Genomic DNA, 27,127 nt, shown 5'->3' on the forward strand with positions numbered 1-27,127 from the left:
TTGACGTTTGGTACATTAATTGAGGTTGCATTAATTGGATCAAACTCAAAAGACAAATTAAGGAATAAGTTTTATTTGATGGCTGATTAACAATAAAAGGTATGATTTTGAAGACTTTTTAAAAATAGTGTTAACTTACTAAATTTTCTGTTAAATTAGAAGTGTATAAAGATTTTTTTAGAATATGAAATGCAAGATTGCGATATGAGGAGATAGATAACGAAAATCTGAGTTAGAGATTAAACGGTTGAGTCTTGTTGTGCTAATTTCTTTTCACACTTATGATAGATTCACTTATAAATATGAAAAGAGATGGTCTCAAATTTTATAAGTGAATTTATCAAGTGTGAAATAATAATAATTAAATTTTAATATTACGGTTAAGGTAGAGATCAATAATAATAATTAAATTTTAATATTGCGGTTAAGGTAGAGACCAAATGTGTGTATGAAGATTATTCTTTGTATAGTGATTTGAGTACTAAAGTCTAAGAAATCATACATGCTCTACCTCTTATTGGATTTGAACATGTGTCTTTATATTAGGAAACACATGCTCTTAACCATCACGCCTAGCACTCAAGCTATATATTTTCTATGAAATTTTCTTTACAAACTCTTCCAAAATTAACTTATTATTATTATTGCAATTATAATTAAAATATTGTTAAAATTGATATAGAGATTATGATTTGTCTTATTGAGTCATTAGGCTCTTTATAGCCCTAGTAGGACATTAGTTGAAGCATTAGATCAAAAAATAATATGTATTTTTTTAACTAGAAAGAGTATTTGCATTATATAATTATGTGTTTGGTTCAAGCATTACCAAGTTAATTCATCAACAATTTCCAATTGTCTTCTCATTTCCAATAGGAATACATGATTTTTCTTTGGATATATCCTAGTAACACAGAGGAGTTTCGTATTTGAATACCTTACATAATTGCGCCAATAAAACACAAAATTTAAAACATATAACCCTACTAGGGAATTTGTTTAATAGACTTCATCCGACATTAGGGAAGTATAGATTTGACCATTAATCTTTAACTAGCCTATCTTTAATTTACACCCCTTAATAGTATACTTGTTTGCTTATGCATTGAAGTCTCTTCGAACATGGAATATGCTTTCAATGGGATATCTTCTACAAATTCCCTTATCCTTCTCATGATGTTTTCCATATATTTCTCCTTTGGGAGGGAGGCTTTTGCTAGATGATGCGGGATTAGGAGAGAATCTCCCATAATCGTATATCAACCTGGCTTTATTTGGCTAACAAAAGTCCCTAATAGAGAGCATATATCTTTACTTGATTATTTGTCATATGACCAAGACCACATGAGTAATTGTATACATTGTCCTCCTAGAGGCCATAGTGTACCTTTCCCCCTCCTTCCACCCCTCAAATAATAATAATAATAAAATATAATGTAGGCTTACTTAAAAAATTAATAATAAATTATTTAGCATAGTTGGTTGTATTGTAATTTTGTGTTTATTAATAAAAATAAAAACTATTTTTTTGAGAAAAAAAAGCATAATATCCACATCAAATTAAAATAATAATGATTCATAACCATGATATTTCAGAAAATATAATTAACCAACATAGATTCATGTTAGTTTGAAACAAAGAAACCAAATCTTTCATAATACAAATTTATTTTTAGAAACAAAATTTGATAAAAAAAATTACATTTTGTAAATTTTTATTTCTCTCCGCATTAAATAAATTTAATAATAAAACAAATTTATATTATTTATGAAAAATATAATAAAATATCTAAAAATAATAAATTTACGCTTTTGAAAGATTTTATTTCTCTCACCATTAAATAAATATAATACTAAAATAAATTTATATTTTTTAATTAAAAATATAATAAAATATTTAAAAATAATACTTTGATGATGTACACCATAAAATGATTAAAAAGAGATTTCACGAAGCAACATTTACATGCTAATTCAATCAATCGAATAATTTAGAAAATCGTTAATAAATTATTGAAAGCTCAGCACGATCATTTTTAAAATTTTCAGAAAAATATCTTTTTGTTTTCATCTTTACTCCAATCAACTTCGACCACTCTAATATTTTTTTTTCTTAATTATCTAAATGCTGTTATTTATTTAAAGATGGAATCTGACAATGAAATCGGTGGGAGCGTTTAAATCGTTAAAAAAGATTGAATGTTATTTCCTGTTCTCTTTAGGATCGGTGTAAAGGCAGGTCGTTGATTTTCTTCTTGTCAAATTTTAAGATTGGACTTGCACTGTCGCATCTTTCACTTTGCCACGTGGCCCCTTTTAGAGAGGGTATCGTGTTTCAGTGCCTATCATTTTTGCTAGGTTTCCCACCAGGCATATAGTCATAGCACACGAATAAATCGGCGCGCAACCCAAATCCCTTAGTTTTGGTGAAGGTGTGAGCTTTGTTGATAGCGCAGGGCACAATAATATCCTCGCATGTCTATTAATTGCATGAGCCGATTAAAAATGAAATTGATCTAAGATATTTTGTTGTGTGAGCGAATTAAAAATCAAATTAATGTAAGATATTTCTGTAGGGGTGAAGGATGGTTTTATTCATCCATCATATATATATATATAAACCAATTCAAATTATACGTTTTTGTTAGGTATAATTTAACTTTTCTTCAATAAATTTATTTATGTAATTATTTCATGTGTAATAAAATTATTTATCTAATTATTCCATGTGTGTAATAAAATTGAGATTTTACACCATTTCGTTTATTTGTTTAACCTTTCTATAAAAAAAATTAATTCACTCTGAAATATTTCTTTCTTTTAAATTAAATGGAAAAAAATTATACATAAAATATTGGTTGTTTCACTTATATTTAATATCATTTGAAGATTTGTGTTTTATTATAGGTGTCATATTGATAAAATAAAGGTTATTATAAATGAATTCAAAAAACATTATATTAATTTTGTGTATTATAGAAAATTACTAAATATTTGGAAGTTCACCTTCATCACACGCATAATTAGAATTATAGAATTTAGAAAACTATTAATTGAGGGTAGAAAGCTTATTTTTGTAATGTACCCTTGGTAAACTTGTTGAGACCTTTTTTTCTCATGTTGAGTTAGATGGTTAAGAGATTGTCTTTTATTTTCTATAGTGGCTTGGAAATAAATTGATTAGAAGTTGTTTTTGTGGTATATTGGAAATCAATTAATTAGAAGTTGTTTTTGCGGTGTATTAGAGATAAACAATTAAAGGAAACTGAGAATGTTAAATTCTAGTTCATATCGAATTTATGTGCATGTGTATATACTACATAATAAGTAATGAAAAAATTGAAGTACTCCTAGAGAATGTACGAAGGATTGTTATGGTGGAACTTGACCTTAATTGTCTAGAAACGGTTGGCAAAGCAGTTATGTCCAAGAATGGGATAGGGAGAAAGTGTGGTTGGAGAGAGAGGCCACACACACACAAAGAAAAGGAAGTGGTGAGAGAGAAAGACCACAACTTGTAGCTGGAAATCTGGTAGGTAGAGAATATAAAAAACTCTCAACCTAGAGCCCGTGGGAGAAAAATGTACAATCCAAGGGTTACAAAAATTGTACAATCCTATCACCAAGAAAATAATTATTTCAAGAGATTTTAAATTCCTTAAAGATCAAACATAGAATGATCAAGATAAAGGGACAACCGTAAATCAAATTTATCCACATGCATTTGAACAGGGTGATGCAACAAAGGTTGAAAAACCAAGACAAAGATTTACATGCCTACAAGTTCTAGCCAAAGACACAAACCAAGGAAGGCATAACGTGCATAGTCCATCCTCAAGGCGTGAATATGAATCCACCATTTTACAGAAAAGAAGAAGTTTTAAAGAGATTTATGAATAAATAGATAATGAACAAGTACATCTTGCTTTATTGTCTTGTGAGCCAACACATTTCGAAGAAGTAGTGAAAAGAAGAAATGAGTTGAAGCCATAATTTGCAGCCATAGAAAGGAGTGATACATGGAGTCTTCTATATCTACCAAAAGGAAAAATAAGCATTGGAGGGAAATGGATCTATAAGACCAAGTTTAATTAAAAGGGGGAAATTGTAAAGCACAAAGTTAGATTGGTAGAAAAAGGCTTTACACAACAACTTGGAGTGGATTATGAAGAAACATTTGCCTCGATAGCAAGATTGGATACTATCATAAAAATATTAGCAATAACACCAAAGCATTGGCCATTTTATCAAATGGATGTCAAATCAACCTTTTTAAATGGAATCTTGAAGGAAGAATTTTACGTAGATTAGACTTGAGGGTATGAAATCAAGGGTGAAGAATAGAAATTTTGCAAGTTAAAGAAGGCTTTCTATGATTTAAAACAGGCCCCCAGAGCATGGTACAACGCAATTGATTCATATCTTCTCAAAAAGGGATTCAAACACAGTAATAATGAACCCTATCTCCATACAAAAATTATCTACAAGGTAATATTTCAATTGTTTGCATTTATGTTGATGATATGGTTTATATAGGAAATTTGTAGCTTGAATATTTTCGAACAACCATGGGGAAGGAATTTGAGATGACCATTCCTGGTCACATGAATATTTTCTTGGAATAGAATTTGAATAGTCTAAACAAGGAATCCTATTTTGTTAAAGAAAGTATAGAAAGGATATTTTGACAAGATTCAAGATGAGTGAATGCAAGCCAAAAAAACAAACAATTGTCCCAAGAACAAACATAAGTAATGATGACAACAATACAGTAGTCAATTCCACTTTATACAAGAAGCTAGTAGGAAAAATAATGTATCTTACAACAACAAGGCCTGACATAATGTATTCAATTAGTCTTATATCCAAGTTCATGGAGTCACCAAAAGAAACTAATTGGACTAAAATAAAAAATATTTAAGGTATATTGTAGGAACAATATATATGGAAATTTATACACTGATTCAAGGGATATCCATCTTGGTTTTTACATAGATAGTGAATTTGTGAGAAGTATTGATGATAGAAAGAGTATCTCCTGTTATGCATTCCACGTAGGTACAAGATTAATTTCATGGGAATCAAAGAAGTAGCCCATTGTTGTGATTTTATCAGAAATAGTAGAGTATGTAGCAACAACAGAAGTAGCATGATAGGAAGTTTGGTTAAGAAGATTAATAAATGATCTTCATCCTCAAAATAACAAGGAGCCAAATCCTATTTTCTATGATAATAATTCAGCTATTAAACTTTCCAAAAATCATGTGTTTCACTGCAAATATAAACACATTGATAACATATATCACTTTATTTCTGAGCTTGTCAACCATGAGGATATATCTCTTCAATTTTTTGAATCTAAATATCAACTAGCAGTTATCTGCACCAAGCCATTGGGAAGAAATCTTTTCAAGTTCCAAAGACAACAGTTAGGCATTGCTTTTTTTTACCAGAATGAGTAGGCTTTTTATATATTAAAAACGTGCCCATTCGCGTGCAAAATCAAGATTTTACATAGTAATTTTAGGCCCGCTGAGGGTTGTTGATACATTGGTTGTTCCACATTTCTTCTATGAGATTTTTCCCCTTGATTCTTACAAAAATTTCTCATTTCTAGTATCCTACGACTATATATTCGACAGTACTAAAAAAGTAAATGTATACATTTAAAGTGTGCCATTCAAAAACATTTTCAAAACCAAATAGAGAATAGATTAAAATTCCATTGGTGCTAGACTATTCAGATCTAGTCGAGTGGATTCTTCTTCATTGCTCCTATTTAGATCCAGCCCAGAGGATTCTTCTTCATTACTCTTGCTTCTCTCCTCCATCTTGAGCTTCAACTATTCGATTTGCTAACATACCGCATCCACCTCGTCTTCCAATTGGTGGATTCTCCAATTGTCATTCCCGCATGGCCATATTCTTAAGTTATTGTTGATAGATGCAACTCTTCAGAACAACCAAGCCTTCCCGAATCTCCAAGTGATCCTGCACACATTTGTTACAAGCCTTCTTGTTGCTACCGCTGACCAGAGAATTACCCTCCCTTGGTCCCCTTGTCCTAGACCCGCGGTGGCTCCAGGAGCTAGACAGGGAGATATCCTCTGCATAATTTCTATGAGTATTCATGTTTTCCTTCAAACTATCATTGACATGCCTCTCCAGAATGCCACAGACCCCATGATCCAAAATGTCGCACAACCTGACTCCAAATCACCTGCGACCCACCATTCCAAGAGACCATCGACCTCCAACTCCAAATTATCTGTGAGCTTCTTCCCCAGAACCCCCTCCCAGACTAACAGACTAGCAACCATCAGACTAGCAGTTGCACTCAAACAAGCAACCCATTGTAATTCAACACTCAAATTTCCTATGTGACTGCTAACTCCTCTAGAAACCCTCCTGAATACTAATGTTATGACCCAGAACCAACAAATGATACTCAGATACCCCAACTTTAGTCACCAAGCCTTCGTAGAGTCCACTTGAGCAAAGATAAACCTTAAACCATAAAAGCATATAATATCATTATTCCTTAAATAGAATGTATAGGACTAAGTGATGATGCAGTAGTAAGGAATGGTACCAATGGAGCTTTAATCCCAATGATCCTCCTTAATTTCACAACTATCAACCATTATTTCCCAGCTCTTCTCCTTGTTTGTCATCGTCACTAAAGCCTTCCTCCCACGAGTGACTAGAGAAATTCTGAGCAGGGGAAATAAATGCTTCTCCAAATTTCCCATTAACTTACCTTCGCTTGAGAAGGAGTGTCAACCTTTACAATAGAATCCAAGCCGTGGGGGTTGGATACTCACACTTTGTGATCTACCGGGCACAAGTGTAGTACTAAGGGAAAGGATGCAGACAGGTTGCTTCAACAGACAGAGGTAGCCCTTTCCATGAGACACATGGATGGGTTAGGCCAAGCATGGAATGATGTGATAGGGCCAAGGAGCAGGAGTTTGAAATAATCGATGAAGGGGGCCATAACGGAGAGGAGAAGAGGAGGGGTGAGACAAATGAAAGGTAAATAAATATGAGATGAAGAAGGATGGTAGAGGATAGGGGAGGGAGGGGTTAAGAGAGAAAAGGGGAGGGGGAGGGGGGCCTAAAAGAGAGGGAAAGTGAGGGAAGGGAAGGAGAACTTAAAGGCGACTAGCCTTGCATAATCTAAGTTGATAGTACTTTCTAATTTCTTGGTGAGACCAATAATTCCATCCTCAAACCAATAATTGAAGCCCATGAATAATATTAGGGGATGCATATCGTTTCCTCGACCTCATTCACAATACTTTTTTCTTCACTCAACTGGAAAGCCCGGTTTTCTTGCTTATTGGCTTCTTGATTATTTCCTCTTAGGATATGAAAAAGGTACACAAAATCGAAGGAGGGAATCAACCGTTGGGATCTCTTTATAATTTTATTTAGGTTCATATTTTTTTCTGATGAAATATAGTTCATATGCGTTATGATCAACATTGAGTCCCCTATGACCTAGAGCATTCTAATGCCCTTTTCTTGAGCCAATATTAGACCAAGAAATAAACCATAAAATTTAGCTTGGTTGTTTGTCTTCCTTCCAAGTCCCCAAGCATCTATACTTGATGATTCCTTTGGATTAATAAGAATCCCTACACCTCCTTCCACCCCAACAATTAGGCATTGTTAGTAAATGTAATGATGGAGATTAAGGGGGAGTGTTACAGTACAAGAATATTCTCTATTAAATAGAGTGAATTGTTAGTTGCATATGAACTCCAATGGGACACTTAGATGTGAATCCCATTTTTATTTTTTTTTCAATTGGTCTGATTTTATCAGAGATTACATTAGGCTTAACTTGTGGCTTGAGAGACCTCACCGAAGGGCACCTAAGTTGTCAAAATCATCCAGGGATCACAACCAGCCTGGGCCATACCAACCCTTAACATGACTATATTTTTAACCATAGAGTTTCAAATCACTGACCTTCAGCTCAAGAAGTGAGTTAATAGTACACCCCATCACCATATATTCTATGCCCCGTGGGTGAGTCCCAATTAATTTTGGATATATAGAATTTTTAGAATTAGTTTTTCCAGGTCATCTATAGAATATCACATTGCTAACATAATTCTAGAGATATATCCATCCATTTTAAAATCCATTTAATGAAGAGAAAGGAAAGTTATGCCGCATGGATTTTTGCATTTCCATCGTTGGTGTTTGGTGTGTGTTTGTTCTCCCTATCATCAAACTTCACATAAGAAGTCATATACATGGATAAATTATTTGTGTGTTATTTCATCCTATGGGTGACTCATATCTTCCATGTCAACTACCACATGGTGTTATCTTTGGTTTTGATGAAATGACCAAATATGTGTTTCTAACAAAAATGAATGTTTTTTTTTTGGTTTTTCATAACACATAAATATATATACAAATATATTAGTAAATGTGCTTGATATACATGTATCAACAATATTTTATCTATTTTAAAATTAACATACTTATGGTATAATTCGTTAATTATAGGATAATCAACATCATTTTCTCTCTTATAAAATTAATATCCCAGCGGTTTAATGCATATATTATAGGAAAATGAATTTCATAAGTTCACATGAAGATTCATTTAATCTATATTATAATATCATGTTAATCATTTGTTTATAAATATATGTATCTGTAAGATGTCATTTGTTATTTGATAATTTGTGTGGTAATTTTATAATTTCATTAGGTAAATGTGAAAAGGTAAAACCAATTTTTTTATAAAGCTAAGTACTCACAAGATGCCATTTGTTATTTGATAATTTGCATGATAATTCCATAACGATATTAGGTAAATGTGAAATGCTAAAACCATTTGTGTTATAAACCTACATATCCACATGATGGCATCTATTATTTGATAATTGGGAGGTATACCACGAAGAAGAAGAAGAAGATACAACTCTTGAAGTAAAAGAGACCACTACTTCCCAAGAACTGGAAAAAACATCCAAGGTCAAGAAACATCAAATAGTAAGTACTCTTCTACTCGTGCCTTTATATACAAAATTTTTAAGGAAGAATAAAATGCTTGAAAAGGAGAATCATAAGATTAAATGTTATAATAATTGCAGCTTAAAAATGATAAGAAACTAGTAATTACAATCTACTTCAAGGGGAAACATCCTTTTACAATAAATACAATGAACAAACAATATGTGATGATATTAAGACTATGAATCTTTAATACACACACACACACACACATATACTAAGGATTCATAGTCTTAATAATTATAATAAAATGGGACCTTGAGAGGCTTTATCCTACTAAAAATATAACAGTGGGAATATAATCATTCAACATCTAGGGATTAAGAAGGGGTTTTTGGGTTAACATTGGGCTTATATATGACTTAACATGCCCCTTTCCTTAAAAGAAGTGTTTTCCTCAACACTTGACTATCTGTGGGAATTTTTACATGAACAAATCATCTTACCATGTTGCTTCTTCCACAAGTAGGTTCTTCTATTTGATGAGGTAATCAGTATCGCTCAATTTCTCAACTGCTTAGTCCTTGTTTCCAAAATTGTTTCTAGTTATAGTATTATTTTTCCTTCTTGACTAATCTCTAGAAGAATAGCTTCAATTAGGATCTTATCAACGATTACCTTCTTAAAGCAAGAAACATTGAGGATTAGATGTACATGTGAAGATGGAGGCAACTCGAATTTGTAGGTCATACTTCCATTTCTCTATAACACCTTTTAGGGGCCATAATATCTTGGAGCTAATTTATTTTCTTTGTTTTTTTTCTTGATGACCATTATTTATATTGTTGTAGTCTCAAAAATACCCAATCCTCACTTCAAATTCCCTAAGTTGTCCTACAATAGTTTGATAACCTCTTGTTGGTTTTGGCTATGGCCCTCCACTCGTTGATCCCTTATAATCCTTTCAAGGGTGATGTGATGAATGAAAGATGATATCCACAAAGTTCCATAAATGGTGGCATTTTTATGAAGTATGGAAGGATGCGTTGTACCACCATTCTTAAAAGGGAAACCATTTGAATGATTATGTATATTTATTAGATGCAAATCAACATAGATATCCTTCTAAACATTTATTCGCAATCTCAATTTTCCCATTAGTTTGAGGATGGTAAGATGAGTTGTGACCCAATTGAGTACCCAAACAATAAAATAATTCAATCCAAAATTTTAAAGTGAAAATTAGGTCTCCATCACTTACAATAATATTTGGTATTCCATGTAGCTTACAAACTTTTTCCATGAATTCTTCTTCCATAATACTTGCTTTAAGAGGACAAGAAAGAGAGATAAAGTGGACATACTTTGTCAATAGATCTACCACTACCTTAATGACACTCTTTCCTTTAGATTTGGGTAAACTTGCAATAAAATCAATTGAAAAGCATTCCCAATGTTTGGCTAATGGTTGAAGAAGCCCTGGGGTCTTTATAGTGTCTCCTTTATTTTGTTAGCATACCACACATTCTACCACAAATGTTTTCACATATAATTTAATAGTTTCCAAATAAAAAATCTTGATCCTATTGTATGTCTTCAAGAAACCTGAATATCTTCCTATAAAAGAAGTGTATAATTCCAATAGTACCTTGTGTTTGAATTGAGAATTATTACATAAGTATAAGTGATCTTGATACCATAACAAATAGTCTTTCCATTATTCCTATAGGAGAAGTGTGTAATTTCAATAGGACGCTGTGTTGGAGTTGAGAGTGTTAGAGTTGAGAATTATTACATAAGAATAAGTGATCTTGATACTATAATAAATAAATTTTCCCTGTAAGTTTTTTCTACTACATCATAGTCCTCCTATAGTTGTTGAATGACCTTGCATATATACACATATTTCTACCATTTTATCCTTTCTTCTTTCATCTAGTAAGATTGTGGAATGGAAATACCACATAGTAAACCATTTGTGTCTTCCTCTTTGCTTGAGAGTGAATCTGCCAAAAAAAATTGTTTTCCCTTTTTGTAGATAATTTCAAAGTCATAACCCAACATATTTGTGACCCATTTTTGTTGCTCTTATAGATATACTGTTTTCTCCAAGAAGTAATTTAGACTATCTAATCTCTTTTTACTTTGAAGTGTCTTCATATTAGGTAAGGATGTTATTTCTTAACTACATGTTGTATGCCCAACATTTGCTTTTCATAAATGGTTCTTAGTATGTTCTTTCCTTTAAGTTCAAAATTTTGAAAGGTAAGAAGTGTTACTTCTTGTATAAAAATTGTACCAATTCCATGCCCTAAGGCATCACAATGCATAATGAATATTTTTGTGAAGTTAGGTGTCTCCAATATGGGAATTGTAAACATAGCCTCTCTAAGTGCTTCAAACACTTTGGTTGATTCTTTAGTCCAATAGAATGTTTCCTTCTTCAATAGTTCTATTAGAGGTGCTTCTATTTTACTATAATTATTGAAAAATTTGCAGTAATATCCTATTAATCCTAAAAATCCTCTGAGTTTCTTTAAGGATTAGGGATGGACCATTCCCGCATAACTTTTATTTTGTTAGGATCCACCTTGACACCATCATGTGATACAATATAACCCAATATTCCTCTTCTTGAAGCCTGAAGGCACACTTGGAAGGATTGTCATATAGTTGCTTCTCTTCCAATAGTTTCAAGACCCTATCAACATGTTGTACATGTTCCTCCTAAGTTTTTTTGTAAATTAGTATATCATCAAAATATACTAGCACAAATTTTCTAAGAAAGGGTTTGAAAATATAATTCATTAAGATTTGAAATGTTGAAGATGCATTTCCAAGTTCAAATGATATAACCAAAAGCTAATAATGACCTTCATGTGTTCTAAAGGTTGTTTTGGGAATGTCTTCTTGGATCATTCTAATTTGATGATATCCAAAATTAAGATCCAACTTAGTAAAGAAAATTGCTCCATTCAATTCATCTAATATTTCATCAATGATAGGAATAGGAAACTTAACTTGTATTGTCATTTTGCTGAGATGTTTGTAGTATGTACACATATGCCATGAACCATCACCATTGGTGAAGATAAAGCACTTTATCTAGGTTGAATGATACACACCTCTAACATTTCTTGAACATATGCTTAATCTCACTCTTGTTGGAAGATTTAGCCAACCCATTACCTTGAGGGTAATAAGTTGTTGAATGACCCAAATAAATATGGTACTTATGACAGAAATCCACCATCTTTTTTGATTTGAAAGCTGCAAAATTATCAGTGATCAGTTTCCTAGGACAACCAAATCTGGAAAGGATCTTGGTTTCAAGGAATTTTATAATAGCAGAATCAGTAGCAGCTCTGGAAGGGGCGGCTTATATCCATTTGGTGAAGTAGTCTGTGGCTGTTAGGATCCATTTGTGTTGGGTAGAGGATGGAGGATGAATTTCACCAATGAAATCCAATCCCCATTGTTGGAAAGGTATTTCAACAAAGATAGGTTTTAGGGGCAAAGGTAGTAATTTTCTCTTCCCTTTGAAGATTTGGAATTTATGGAAAGCAGTCACCATCTTATGGATGTCTGGGAAAAGTGTAGGCCAATAGTAACCTGCTTTAAGGATTTTATTAGCAGTTTTCTTCCAATAAAGATGACCTCCGCAGCCACCATCATGAAATTCCTACATAATTTTGCTAGCCTAATCTTTTGACAAACATCTAAGTAAGACACCTCCAACATCTTTCCAATACAATGTATTATTAACAATGCAAAATTTGACTGCTTTTAATTTAAGAAATCTAGCCTTTGTTTTGGATAATCCAGGAGGAGCATTTAAATTGAACAGAACATATAAAAGGTCTACATACCAGGGGGAATTTAGATATGCCTCGTCTATTGGTGGAGTCGCCAGTTCCTCAAGATCATCCAAAGAAAATACCATGTTGATATCTAATGCATTGAAATTTGATTCAGCCATCAATTTGGCTAATTCCTGTCCTTTGATAAACTTGGTGGGCTTGATTTCTATATCATATTCTAGAATCACAGCTATCCATTTGCCTCTCTTCCCATCAGGTCCATTTTGTGTGAGAATATCTTTGACAATTACATTAGGCACATAAGCAATGATACGAGAATGTAAAATATAAACCCTAAAATCTTTTATTGCTTTAACTAGAGAAAATGCCTATTTTTCCAGGATATTGTATTTTAAAGAAGCATCTATCAGAGCTTTGCTAAAGAAATATATTAGTTGTTTGTGTCTTTACTTGTTTTACTGTAATAGCACAGTAGCAATAGTATGTCCAGATGCACAAGAAAAGATAATAAAATATTTAGTGAAATCTGGGCTGATTAAAACTGGAGCTTCTATTAATGCATGCTTGAATAGATCAAAAGATTGTTTGGCTTCAACATTCCATTTAATTTATGTGTCTTTCTTGAGCATGTTTGTTATATTTCTGAGTAGTTCAACAAGATTTGGTATAAATCTTCTCCAAAAATTTGTTTTTCCATTAAAAGACTGAAGTTCTTTCATGTTTCTAGGATGAATTATTTTAAGGATACCTTCAATCCTACTAGGGTCAATTCTAATTCCATCTTTAGAGATGATATGGCCTAAAAGTTTTCCTTCTTCAAGACCAAACAATGTTTTCTTGGGATTAAGGGAGATACTGAACTTTCTGCATTTTTCAAATACTTTTCTTAGATGTGCTAGGTGTTCTTCATTAGTCTTTGAAACTGTTGTGATGTCATCAAGAAAAATCACAATGAAATGTCCAATTTCATCTTAAAAATCAATGTCCATTTCTCTTTGGAAAGTAGCCCCTGCATTCATTATTTCAGAAGGCATTTTTACATACATGAAAGTTCCCCAAGGAGTACTAAAAGCAGTTTTATCTTGATCATCAGGATGTACCAAAATTTTATTATACCCTGAAAAACCATCTAACAAGGAAATCCTATTAGAACCCACTATCCTTTGTAGTATCTGATCCATCTTTGGCAAGGGATAGTTGTCTTTCAGGGAAACCTTGTTTAAATTCCTAAAGTCAATGCAAAATATTATTTCACTAGTTTTCTTCCTTGTGGGCACAATATTGGATACCCATTTAGAATATCTAATTGGGACTATGATCTTAGCCTCACACATTTTCTTGATTTCCTTTTCCACCAAAGGCATCAGGATAGGGTTTATCCTATGCAATTTCTATTTGAATGGTTTTTGATCTTCTTTGATTGGAATTTTGTGTTGTATAATGCTAGTGTCATAAGATTTTAAATCCTCATAGCTACAAGCAAATACATCTACAAATTCTTTGAGCAGAGCTATATAATTTTGCGTAGCCATGAGAGGCAGTGATTTTGACAATTTTATGATTTTGGGGTTCAATTCACTTCCTATGTTGCATTCTTCAATGTTTGTTCCTGTTGGTTCCATTTTTGGCTTTCTAGCAGCATCATTAAAGTCAAACAACTCTTCCAAAGGGGCAAGCTCTCTAGGTAAGACATTTTCTTTGAGTTGTAGTACTTTGAATTCTTCCTTTTCTGGATCTTTATGTATTTCAGTTTTATGTACATTCCTATTTACAAAAAAAAATTCATCAGAAACAACAAGTTGATTTACACTAATATGTACATTAGTTTGACTATCTAGTTCGTCCTCCAGATCTATGTTGTTATCCTCAAATTGATCCTTTGATTGTAGAAAACTCTCAATCTGTTTATCGCTTCCAGAAACTTACCAGTATCTCATGTTATCAAGCACTGCAAGATGGTGCTTCACTTCAATTGTGTATTGTTTATTTGGATGAGGTAATTTGCAGGTGCTGGCTAAAAAAGATAATCCATTTTCTACGGCATTCTGGAGCCTAGGGATCACAACAAGGTCATACACTTCAAAGGTTTTAAGAAAATCAATCACAACGTTTCGGTATTCTCTCAATCTAGGATGTTTTGCAGAGTACTAAACTTTAATTTGTTTGATGATGAGTTCATAGTCTCTTTGGACATAAATTCTCTTAGCACCTACCCTTTTAAGAAATTTCAAGCCTAAGAGAAATGCCTTGTATTATGCTATGTTGTTTGTACACAAAAAATTCAATTTGTAAGAATGACCTTCAGCCTGATTAGTTTTTGAATTATACAACCAGACTCATGGTCCTCCCCCTATTTTACCACATGAGCCATCAAAAGTCATATTCTAGAGAGGTTATGTTTCAAGGTGTTGTTGGATAATGGGTGTTTGAATGTCAAGTCCTTCACTGAGATCATTTTATTCTTGCTTGACCTGTATATCTATGTCTCCATCATTGTCATTGTACAGTATTAAAGAATCAAGATCAATATGGACAGAGTAGAGGGGATAGTTGTCTGGCCTTTCTTGGCTACTCACCATGTATTTCATTAAGGTTTCTCTATGCAGTCCCCTTGGTTGGCTAAATACTGGTATTGTGGCATATGTCATATCCATTTGAAGTGTCCCTTGTAACTTAGCTCCCCAAGATTTTGCTAATAGCATACCATACTTAGGAGGAATGTTTGCTACTACTATATCCATCACTATACTTTTTTCTGGTATCTGAACTAGTGTGACATAAAGGTCCTTAATGAGACCTAGACATCCAACCTTCCTAAAATCAAATGAATATAGATCTTTCTATGGTCTAGTGGTTTCAAGTCCAAGTTTCTCCATAACAATATTTGGCATGAGATTATGTGATGCACCTGAATCCAACATTGCATTATGAAGGATCTTGTCATGAATATTAAGGCTGACATAAAATGGAGGAACACCCCCTTCTTGAGGCTTGCCACCAACTTCTGGTCCAAACAAAAGTTTAGGATGGTCATCATTCAAATTCACTGTATCAGTGTTTTCTCCTATGTTGAGTACCTTTAGAACCTGGGACCTGTTATCTCTCATATTTTCCTTAGAATTTATTTAAAAGAAAGAAAGGATGTAAGGTAACTACAAACCAATATTTTAGACTCGGGTTCTAGCCAACCTAAGTCCAGAGAGGGCTATCTATTTATGATTTAGCATTTTTTGCTGGGATATTAGGCTAGTTATGAAAGTTCAAGTGTGTTTTGATTTTGATTGGGTGGTGGAATTCTCAAAACAGATGGGCAGAGCAAGCCTTCAGGCCATTGGGCTATGGAGTCAAGCAAAGAGTAGCTTAACCGGATCAAATCAATTGCTAAAGGAAGAGTTCACAGGGCAAGCTAGCACAACAAAAAGCAAATCTGCAGGTTCAAATGGATGAGGTAGTCCTAACCAGGGTAGAAGGGCAATGAATAATCCTTAAACTGGGATCAAGATGAAGAATAGAGGGAGATCAGTAGCAAAGGGCAACTAAGAATCCTTTACTATGGACCTAAGGGGTAAACTACAGAAGTAAGGGAGCAACTAAGAATTCCCAAACCAAGGTAGTTTAATAGAAAACAATGAGAAAGTAAACAATCAAGACAGAGAGCTTAAAGCTAATTCTGAAATATTTTTCCTTGTTTACTATTCAGATTTCATAAAGAGAACATATGAATTTTTATAACACGACGAGAAAAAATTAATAAACATGGAGAGATAATACTTATTTGGTTTCCATTGTGCACAAGAATCCTATGAAATGTCATTAACTTTATTTCATGATCCAACAACCAATCTAGACTTGATTACAACAACTCTCTAGCTTGATATGAAATGTCTACAGAGATGTCTTTGAATCCACCCTAATGACTTCAATTTACGAAGTATTTATACACAAAATATCTCATAACCATATGATATTTATTATATAAAATACAAAATATCTTCCACATGAAGATAGAGACAGGTGGAAAATAGATTGTTGTTGTCCCTTTATTTATGAACGAGCTGGATGTTGAAACTCGGATTTGTCTCTTGCAGTTGCCTTTGTAATTGTGTGTTGGATCTTCTTCTTATTTTTACCTACTGATACTCTTTAACTTGTTCTGATACTCTTTACCTGTTTTACCAAACCTTACCTCAGTAAATATTTTATATGTCCTAGATTTACTACATCAACTTATAGTATATTTGTCATATTAGTCCACCATTCGTCGTTTGGTATTTTCATTCTGTTCAATTTCCTGTATACTTCATCAGCTTCGGTGTACTTAGCAAAATTGGGCTAGACGGTGAACGGGTGTTTCACTTCATGTTCAATATAGAAAAGATTCTCTAAACCATCATAAAGCACCTTTCCTGTAGGTAGTGATTTTGCCGTGGAAGAGCTGGCTTGACTCTTGGCTTGTTTGTGCAGTCTCTCAACGTAATCATTATGAGTCATTAACTTGTCCTTTATGACCAGTGGGCTTGGAAGGCCTTTATCCCTTAGAATTCCATATAATAACATAAAATAATCTATGTCCTCCTGAATACTTTGACATCTTTTCTCCAGGTTCAGCATCAAGTTTCTTTTGGTAAGGACTTTCTTAATTTCGAGGATGGTAGCAGTTCGATCCTTAATTTCCAATTTCTCCAACTGGTGCCTGTTCTTGCTATTCAAAAAGTTAATCAGTCGATTTTCCTCTTCAGGCTTTTCTCCCAATTCTTCTTTGGTTTTCTATATGGCCTCAACAGTTATTTTAACTAGCTGAGTCTGTTCAAAAATGATTTGGATGGAAGGCCAAATATCATTGATGGAATCAATGATATTGGTCCATAAAATGTCTTTAATATCTCTCAAAGGTTTTTCTAATGTTAAGTCCTTTTCTAGGACTTTGATTCTTTCTTCCATCCTTCTATTTTTCCTTTCCTCTTCTTTGTTCTGAATCTGTGCAAGCTCATAATTAGTTTCTAAGCTTGACATTTGTTCTTTAAGCCTTTTCAACTCTATTGCCTGTATAATCATTTGTTCCATGGCTTTGATCATCTTATTTGTCTTCTCTGTTGTTGACTCTGTGCTAGCTGGTGTACCTATAGTCGAAGTAGTCTCTGTTACTGGAAATGTTGTGATTGGTAGAAGTGTTGGTGCCAAGGTAGTCGCCAGAGTGGAGGGCACATCTATGGAAGCTGTGGGAATGACAGTCTGAGAAGTGGTGGCTGGCTCACTTTTCTTAGACTGTATTGCCTTTTCTAATTCATCTTGAGTTTCCTTTAGTTGGTCATTTAGTCTTAGGAGCAGGTCCATGAGTTCTTCCTCCTTTTTCCTTTCTACAACTTCTGCAGTTTGGGGATGGTGGAGTGGAGGAATCTTGAGCTGCTTTTTCAAGGTAGCTATGTCATCATTCTTCCTTTTAATTAACTATTCATCTGCTTTGACATATTTGGGATCATGTCCCAATTCTATTATCAGATATTCTAAATTCTTTATTTTGATATCCTTAGCCTAAGTGGAAGCTTTTTCTAACTGCAATTGTGCAAAGGTATTATGCAATGAATTTTGCAATTGATGGGCTGCAATGGCCTTGTTGGTTAGAGTTGAATAAACCATTTCACCAGTCTGCTTGTGAAGCTCTATCTGGTCAATAGGATGAATATCCTTTGCCAGCACCTCAAAATCAATTTTCAAGTAGTCTGCCATGGATTTTGGCTGCTGTACAGTGGGCTTTAGAAAACTCATCTGCATTTTTCCATCTTTTATGTCAAAAGCTGACATAAGTCTGGTTTGGTTTGTTGGGGCCATTTTCAGGTAATGAGCATAAGTTTGTGCTTTCAATTTCTCATTCCTCTCTTTTATTTCTTTGTATTTTCCCTTGATATCCATGCTCTGTTCAGAGGAAGCCTTGAAAGAAGACACCTTTGTACTTTGTTGTCTATCCAATACATGCATGTGTGAAGTGGATGGGGTCCCACCTGTTGGGATAGTTTGCATGTTGTCTGTTCTTTCGGCCTCTGTGTTTCCTGTGGTCTCCTTAATGTACTCTTCTTCTGCATAGGGATTCAATATTTTCCTTTTAGAAAAAGTTTGATCGATAGGCTTGCTAGAAGGAGTGGCCTCTTCCCTATTTCTCTTGGGATTTCCTTCCTCATTGAGAGGAGTTTGTAGCACTGGAGGGTTGCTCATGATTTTCTAAGGTTGAGCCAAATCCTCTAAGATTTCAGGATGTTCAGACTCTTCTTGTAGTCCTGAACGTTCTGCCTAGTCTGATGTATCTTGATGTTTTGATGGCTGAGTGCTAGGTTCCTGTGACCTTTTTGGTGATGAGGTCTCTCCTGGCACCTGTGCAAAGAAATCTTCATCAATTCTTTTCTCCAAATCTACCTATACATTGTCAACTTCTACCTGTGTGCTATCCTGATCTATGAAAGTTCCTTCCACCCATTCAGTCTGATTTACATATTTCTCAATCTCTGGGATGCTAATGGTGGATGTAGGGGGATAGCTTATTCTTTTGTCTTCTGTCACTGATGAAGCTATGAGGGTCATAAGGCCAGATGAAGCTTTTTCTCAATCTCAATCTCTCAAGGATTTCCTCTGCCTATTGTCCTTCCTTTCTGTTGTTGCAAATAAATGGGCCTAGGTGATCCTTTATCCTTAGCTGAGCTTTCTTCTTAGTCTTTACAAAGTGGATTTCATCAGAATTGATCATTTTCCTATAGTACTCCAGAGCAAATAATCACATGCTGAGATATTTGGGTAGTTTATAGGGAGGCAAATCACACCCATAAATTCTGATTTCGGTATGGTTTTGGTAGAAATACCAATCCCCAACGTTGTACTGTTTGGATAACTATAGAACTCTTTCAATATCTGCACTGATCCTGGAAGGAGGATTTCCCAATAACATTGCAGTTACTGGATGCACAAATAAGTCGATGAAATCTTTGTAAGGATGAGGAGAAGAACTAGACTTGTGAAATACAGAAGTCCAAAAGATGACTAACCTAGGGTTCCCTTTGGTGTCAAGCTTTTGTACAGAGAAGGGAAATTTATTAGTTTGGTAGTAGAGAAAAAGATGATACAAAACTGAAGAATATTTGAATACCCTCTCATTTTCTAATCTCATAAACTGGTCATGCATCTTATCAGCAATGAATTTGGCATAGTTAAATTTGACTGCAGGAGGTTGACCAGGGGTGAAAACAGACATATAGGCAAAGGTAATTTTATCTACATATTCATTAGTGGAAAAACCCAAAATGAAAGCAATCATTGTGATGATATCTTTGCCTATATTAGAAAAAATGACTGATACATAAGGAGGGGGGCCCTTTGGCATGTATCCTTCTTTGACAAAATTCTGGCTGATATGGGTGCTTGTGGAACTGGATAGCTTGGAAGACCTTTCAAGAAAATAAAAAATGGAAATGGGAGTGAGGTCTGAACTAGGCTGCAACTGCAACATTTCATTTATGGACTCGGCTGTAATGGTGAAAAGGACTTTCTGGTTAGGGGACATTACAACTCTCATGGTTGGGTCGTAATTCACATGGCAGTAGTGGACAATATCTAGGAAAACATGGACAGTGGGGAATTGATACTTAGGTAGGTTTGATTCCCAGAGACCTATTTTATCAGCATGGTTCAGATAAATATCCCGGTACTTACAATACAATTTCAAAGGGGTTTCATTAAAAATAAGGTCCTTTATTTGAAAATATTTGTCGGCCAAGGGAAGTTGGTCCAAATCCATGTGAGGAGTAGTGAGTGGCATGATATTTAGGGCGACGGGAGATTCCATCCTTGGTTCTTGTGGATTCAAGGACGTGGGGAGGGAATTTCAGGGTTTTCATAAAGAACCGGGTTATTCCAGAGAGTCTCAAGAATATTGAACAGCTTAAATTTTGATAAAACACTCAATTTCTAAAGCATTTCAGTCCTGGTTTGATATAAAGTAGGGTTTCTCAATAGAAGTGGGTAAATACTTGGTTATGGTGGTATGGGGAATGGAATGCACTGGTGCGCAGTCTAGAGGGAGTGTGATGGTCTACAGTGGCGATTGGCATTTTAGTGGCTTCTTGAAGTTGATGGTTTGTATTCAGGGTGATGGTATGAACGTGCCTCTACGTGCATGGAGAACAGGAGGTTCTATTTGTTCGGTAAAACAAAAATAATGAGTATTTTTATTTTTATTCGCAAAGTCAAAATGTTTAGCAGAGATGGTGAAAAGGATAGATGGTGCCAGTTAATGGATGGGACGCTTTTGTCATTTAGAAAAGGTGGTGAGCGAAAGAGGTATTAGTTTTTATCGCACCACTTTTGGGCGTTGGGCGGTATTGGGAAAGGTCCAGCAGATGCCATTCATCGGGTGACACATAGCGGTGGAGCAAATAGGGAAACTGCTCTCATTGATCGAGTAAAGGTCGGCGTCGGGGGTCACCCAATATGAGCGTCGACCATCAGATCGTATGATTATCAGGGTGTTGATTTGATCAGGAGTTAATGGAGGCGCCCGACAGGGAAATAATTGCGGATTTAGAGAATTTAATGACATCGGGGGTACTGTGATTGGGCAAGGACATATTATTAATTAATCTTAGATCGATTAATTAATCTCTTTTATTCAACGGAAGGTTTAGGTTATTAATTAATCGCAAATTGATTTAATTAATCCCTTATTTATTTTTCTTAATAAGGTTTATATTTCAAACCTCGGGGACGAGATATTATTTTATGGGTTTAATAAATAATATGGGAAAGGGTTTGTTTTTTTGGATTTAATACATATGTAAAATAAGATGTTAATATGAGATGAAGATAAAAGTGCTCTACGCATAATGCGTTTAATATTAATTTGTTTTTCATATTAAAACAGTATAACTTAGGCTAAAGGGATTTTGTGGGGCAATTACTTTTCCTTTGCAAATAGTGATTTTACTTTAGAAAGAGGGGTTTTTTTTTGTTTTTTTTAGGGAAACTGAGTGAATTATGAAGGGGTGAATGTTGATGAGGTGATTTTAGTACTTTAACCTTATAAGTTATTGGGCCAAAGGTACAGTCCCTCCAAAAGTCAGAGAAATGCTCTGAGCCCCTTTAACTTTACAGTTTTAAGTACTTTGATTATTATTTGCAGGAAATTAGTTACAATAAGGGGTCAAATGAATGAGGAAATTAATCATGTAACCTTGTAAATGTATCTCCGTCTTCCATTCTTTCCAAAGTAATGTGATGATGAAAACAAATGATTTGAGCTATAATGTTTTAATATGAAAAACAAATTAATATTAAACGCATTATACTTACCGCACTTTTATTTTCATCTCATATTAACATGTAATTTTACTTATGTATTAAATCCCAAAAAACAAACCCTTTCTCATATTATTTATTAAACCCATATGATAATATCCCATCCCAGAGGTTTGAAATATAAACCTTATTAAGAAAATTAAATAAAGGGATTAATTAAATCGATTTGCGATTAATTAATAACCTAAACCTTCTGCTGAATAAAAGAGATTAACTAATCAATCTGAGATTAATTAATAATTTGTCCTCAAGCCCCAAGAGTTAGCTTAATCGGGAGGTCACAGGGTCAATTCCTGAAAGCTCTTGGGGTCAGGTCAGTAAATAGGCCGAGGGGTGTGAATCTCTTCGAGGTCGATCTACCCTAGTGTTGTACCATGGACGTAGTGGCTACTGAGTGACCATGGGTATCTGTGAACCACATGTGAAAAAAATAATCTGTCCTCGCCCAATCATAGTACCCCTGATGTCATTAAATTCTCTAAATCCGCAATTATTTCCCCATCGGGCCCCTCCATTAACTCTTGATCAAATCCGAGCCCCGATCACCGTACGATCTAACCCTTTCAGATCTGACGGTTGACACTCATATCGGGCGACCCGTGACGCTGATTTTTACCCGTCTGATGAGAGAGGTTTCCCTATTTGCTCCACCACTACGTGTTGCCCAATGAATAACATCGGGTGGACCCTTCCCAATACTGCCCAATGCCAAAAAGCGGTGCGATAAAAACCAATACCTCTTCCACTCACCACCTTTGCTAAATGACAAACGCATCCCATCCATTAACTGGCACCATCTGTCCTTTTCACCATCCCCGCCAAACATTTTGACTTTGTGAATAAAAAAAAAAACTCATTATTTTTGTTTTACTGAATAAATAGAACCTCCTGTTCTCCATGCACACAGAGGCATGTTCATGCCATCACCCTGCGTACAAACCATCAACCTCAAGAAGCCACTGAAATCCCAGTTGCCACTATAGACTAGAGCACTCCCTCCAGACTGTGCACCAGTGCATTCCGTTCCCCATACCACCATAACCAGGTATTTACCCGCTTCTACTGAGAAACCCTATTTTATATCAAACCAGGACTGAATTTCTTTAGAAATTGAGTGTTTTATCAAAATTTAAGTTGTTCAATACTCTTGAGACTCTCTGGAACAACCCGGTTCTTTATAAAAACCCTGAAATTCCCTCCCGACATCCTTGAATCCACAAGAACCAAGGATGGAAGCTCCTGTCACCCTAAATATCACGCCACTCACTACTCCTCACAGGGATTTGGACCACTTTCCCTTGGCTGACAAAGATTTTCAAATAAAGGACCTTATTTTTTATGAAACCCCTTTGAAATTGTATTGTAAGTACCATGATAATTATCTGAACCATGCTGATAAAATAGGTCTCTGGGACTCAACCATGAGATGTTGGGTTGTGTTATATTCTTTCCATGACTATCCCACGTAGTTAACCAGGGGGTTAGAGGGGGGGCGGAGCCCCCCTTTGTTGTGTCGATTGTGTAGCATGGGGGGGGGTGTCACAGGGGGTTTGAGGCATACTCGTAACCCCACTTTATGGGGTCTGGGGCAGCGCCCTGGAAATTTTGGTTTTGGAACCTATGTTCGGATGGGCGGAACCACCTATGGTTTTGTGCATGATTTTCGCACATGTTTTTGGATGCGATGGTTTTCGGTCCATGGTATTGGATGCGATGGTTTTCAGTCCATGGTACTGGATGCTTCGACATGTATAAATATGTATTATAACATTGAAAGGAACATATGAAAAATCAAGCTGGTAGTCCCGGTTTTGGGATCCAGGGGAAAATCTCTATGTATATGTGTTTTATGTGTTATGCTCTCGCATTGTTTATTTTCTGTGTTTTAGAATTCGTATGCAAGTAATTTCTATACGGGGTTAAAACATACATTTGGTATCAGAGTAGTTTCAGCTTCAAGGGGACACCTTTATTGTTGAGGGGTTTCGCTCAGGCTTATGGTAGACCCTGTTCAGTAGGAGATCTATGAGATCAATTTTGGTGGTGAAAGAAGATGGAAAGCAGTGGAAAGATAGAGATCGAGAAATTTAATGGTCAGAGTTTTGAGTTGTGGAAACTCAAGATGGAGGATCTGTTGATGGATAAAGATCAATGGATTGCGGTAGATCTAGGTACTAAACCAATGGGAGTGTCTGATGAAGAATGGAAGAAGTTGGATTGGAAGGCAAAGAGCACAATACGATTGTGTGTCTCAGATTTAGTATTGCTGAATGTATCACGGGAAGCTATGGTGAAGGCTTTGTGGGAAAAGTTAGGGACTTTGTACCAATCTAAGTCTCTGGTGAATAAACTGTTCCTGCGGAAAAAGCTGTATAACCTGAGGATGAAAGATGGAGACTCGGTGACAGAGCATCTAAACGCATTTAATACTGTGGTAAGTCAGTTAGCATCTATTGATATTAAAATTTCAAATGAAGATAAGTGCATCAGTTTTTTGTGTTCTCTACCATATTTGTGGGATAGTCTGGTTATTGCAATAGGTAGCAATGCAACTGCATTGTAGTTTGATGAAATAGTCTCATCCTTGTTGACGGAGGAGATGAGATGGAAAAGTATGGAGAGCCAGAATGGTGATGCCTTATCTGTATGAGGATGGTCCCAAAACAGAAACAAAAATAAGTCATTGAGTGGGAGATCTAAATCTCCAGGAAAACCTATAAAGGTGGTGTTCTGGAAATGTAGAAAGGAAGGGCACTACAAAAGGGACTGTAAATCTAAAGCTCCTGATAAAGGAAAGGGATCTGATGATGCTCCTTCTGCAGAGGTGAAAACCACCTCAAATGAAGGTGGGGATGTGTACTTGGATTCTTCATGTACACATGTAGATCATGAGGCATGGTTGATTGACTCAGGTGCATCCTTTCACTTCACTCCCCATAGAGAGTGGTTCTGCGAGTATGATAAATACGATGGTGGTGATGTCTTCTTAGGGGATGATTGGAAGGCTAGAATCATTAATCACAGAAAGGTAAAGTTGAAGTTGCAAGGTGGAAGGGTTAGAACACTTCCGAGTGTTCTGCATATTCCTGCATTGGCCAGAAATCTAATTTCTGTAAGCAAGCTGGATGATGCAGGTGTAAAAACAGTGTTCGAGAAGGATACCTGCAAAATGGTTTGGGGAGCACTGGTATTGATGTAGGGAGTTCGAATTGGAACTCTGTACAAGCTGCAAGGTAGCACTGTTATTGATGGGTGCAACAGTTCTGTGGTTCCTAAAAGTGGAGTAGAAAATCTAATGGTCTTTGGAGAGAAGACCATGTTGTTGCAAGGTAGCATTGTTATTGATGGGTGCAACAGTTCTGTGGTTCCTAAAAGTGGAACAGAAAATATAATGGTCTTTGGAGAGAAGACCATGTTGTGGCATCAAAGGCTTAGACATATTGGAGAGAAGGGCCTTCGAATACTTCATGGTAAAGGTATGGTAGAAGGTGTGAGTAATAACTCTCCGGATTTTGATTTCTGTGAAAATTGTATATATGGGAAGTAGAATCGGGTGAGTTTCCCCTCTGGTAGTAAGAGGGCGAAACAGATATTAGAACTTGTGCACTGTGATGTGTTTGGACCTGTGAAGGTTCCATCATTGGGTAAGTTTGTGTACTATGTATCATTTATAGATGACTTCTCAAGGAATACATGGATATATTTCCTTAAGAAGAAATCTAAATCCTTTGACAGGTTTAAAGAATTTAAGGCTCTCATGGAAAATCAGACAGAGAAGAAGATAAAGGTGCTGAGGACAGATAATGGTGGAGAGTTTTGCAGCAAGGAATTTGAAGAATTCTGTAAGAAGTGTGGTATAGCACGACAAAAGACTACTCCATATACACCTAAGCAAAATGGAGTTGTAGAAAGAATGAATAAGACGTTGATGGAAAGGGAAAGAAGCATGCTAAGTGGTGTCGGGTTCGAACATGAATTCTGGGTAGAGGCGGTGGATACTGCATGTTACCTAGTCAACAGGTCACCTTCATCAGCATTGGAGGATAAGACTCCACAAGAGATATGAACTAGTAAGAAACCCTCTCTTTCACATCTGAGGGTATTTGGATGTGATGCATATGTACATGTTCCAAAGGAGAAACGAACCAAGTTGGATAGTAAATCTGAAAAGTGCATCTTTATTGGGTATAAGGATGGTTTAAAGGGTTATAAGATTTGGAACCCAGTCACACGGAAGGTTGTGTACAACCAAGATGTGGTGTTCAGAGAGGTAAAAGATGTTATTAAACATGAAGTCCAACCAAAGAAACCTGAGAAGATAGAGTTTGAGCTTAAGGAGAAAGAATTAGACTCTACAACAGAGGAGGAATCAGAAGATGAAGAGCCACAAACTCCGGGTGTGAGAAGATTTGTTCGAGAAAAAAGGCAGCCAGAAAGGTATAGTCAATCTACTTTCTATTCAAATTTTTCTTTATCTATTACTGACGATGATCCCAGAACTGTGAAGGAAGTACTAGATTCAGAGGATGGAAAAATCTGGAAAGAGGCCATGGTTGATGAAATGACATCTTTGCATAAAAGTGAGGCTTGGCATCTGGTGGAGTTGCCAGCTGGAAGGAAACCCATTGGCAGCAAATGGGTGTTCAAGAAGAAGACAAATGCAGAAGGAAAGGTGGAGAAATAAAAAGCTCGGTTGGTGATATTTTTTCTCCTATTGCCAAGGTAACTTCTATTAGATTACTTTTATTTGTTGCTGCTACTTTTGATTTTGTGGTAGAACAGATGGATGTGAAGACAACGTTTCTTCACAGGGATCTAGAAGAGGAAATATACATGGAGCAACCTGAAGGCTTTGCAGTGAAGGGTAAGAAAGAACTGGTATGCAAGTTAAAGAAGTCTCTGTATGGGTTAAAACAGTCACCAAGGATGCGGTATTAGAAATTTGATACATTTATACGGGGACTTGGCTTCACCAGAAGCAAAGCAGATCA

The sequence above is a fragment of the Pinus tabuliformis genome, chromosome 5_2 (assembly GCF_031772625.1).
Source record: "Pinus tabuliformis cultivar Carrire ecotype Pingquan chromosome 5_2, CPIR1, whole genome shotgun sequence".
Taxonomy (NCBI): Eukaryota; Viridiplantae; Streptophyta; class Pinopsida; order Pinales; family Pinaceae; genus Pinus; species Pinus tabuliformis.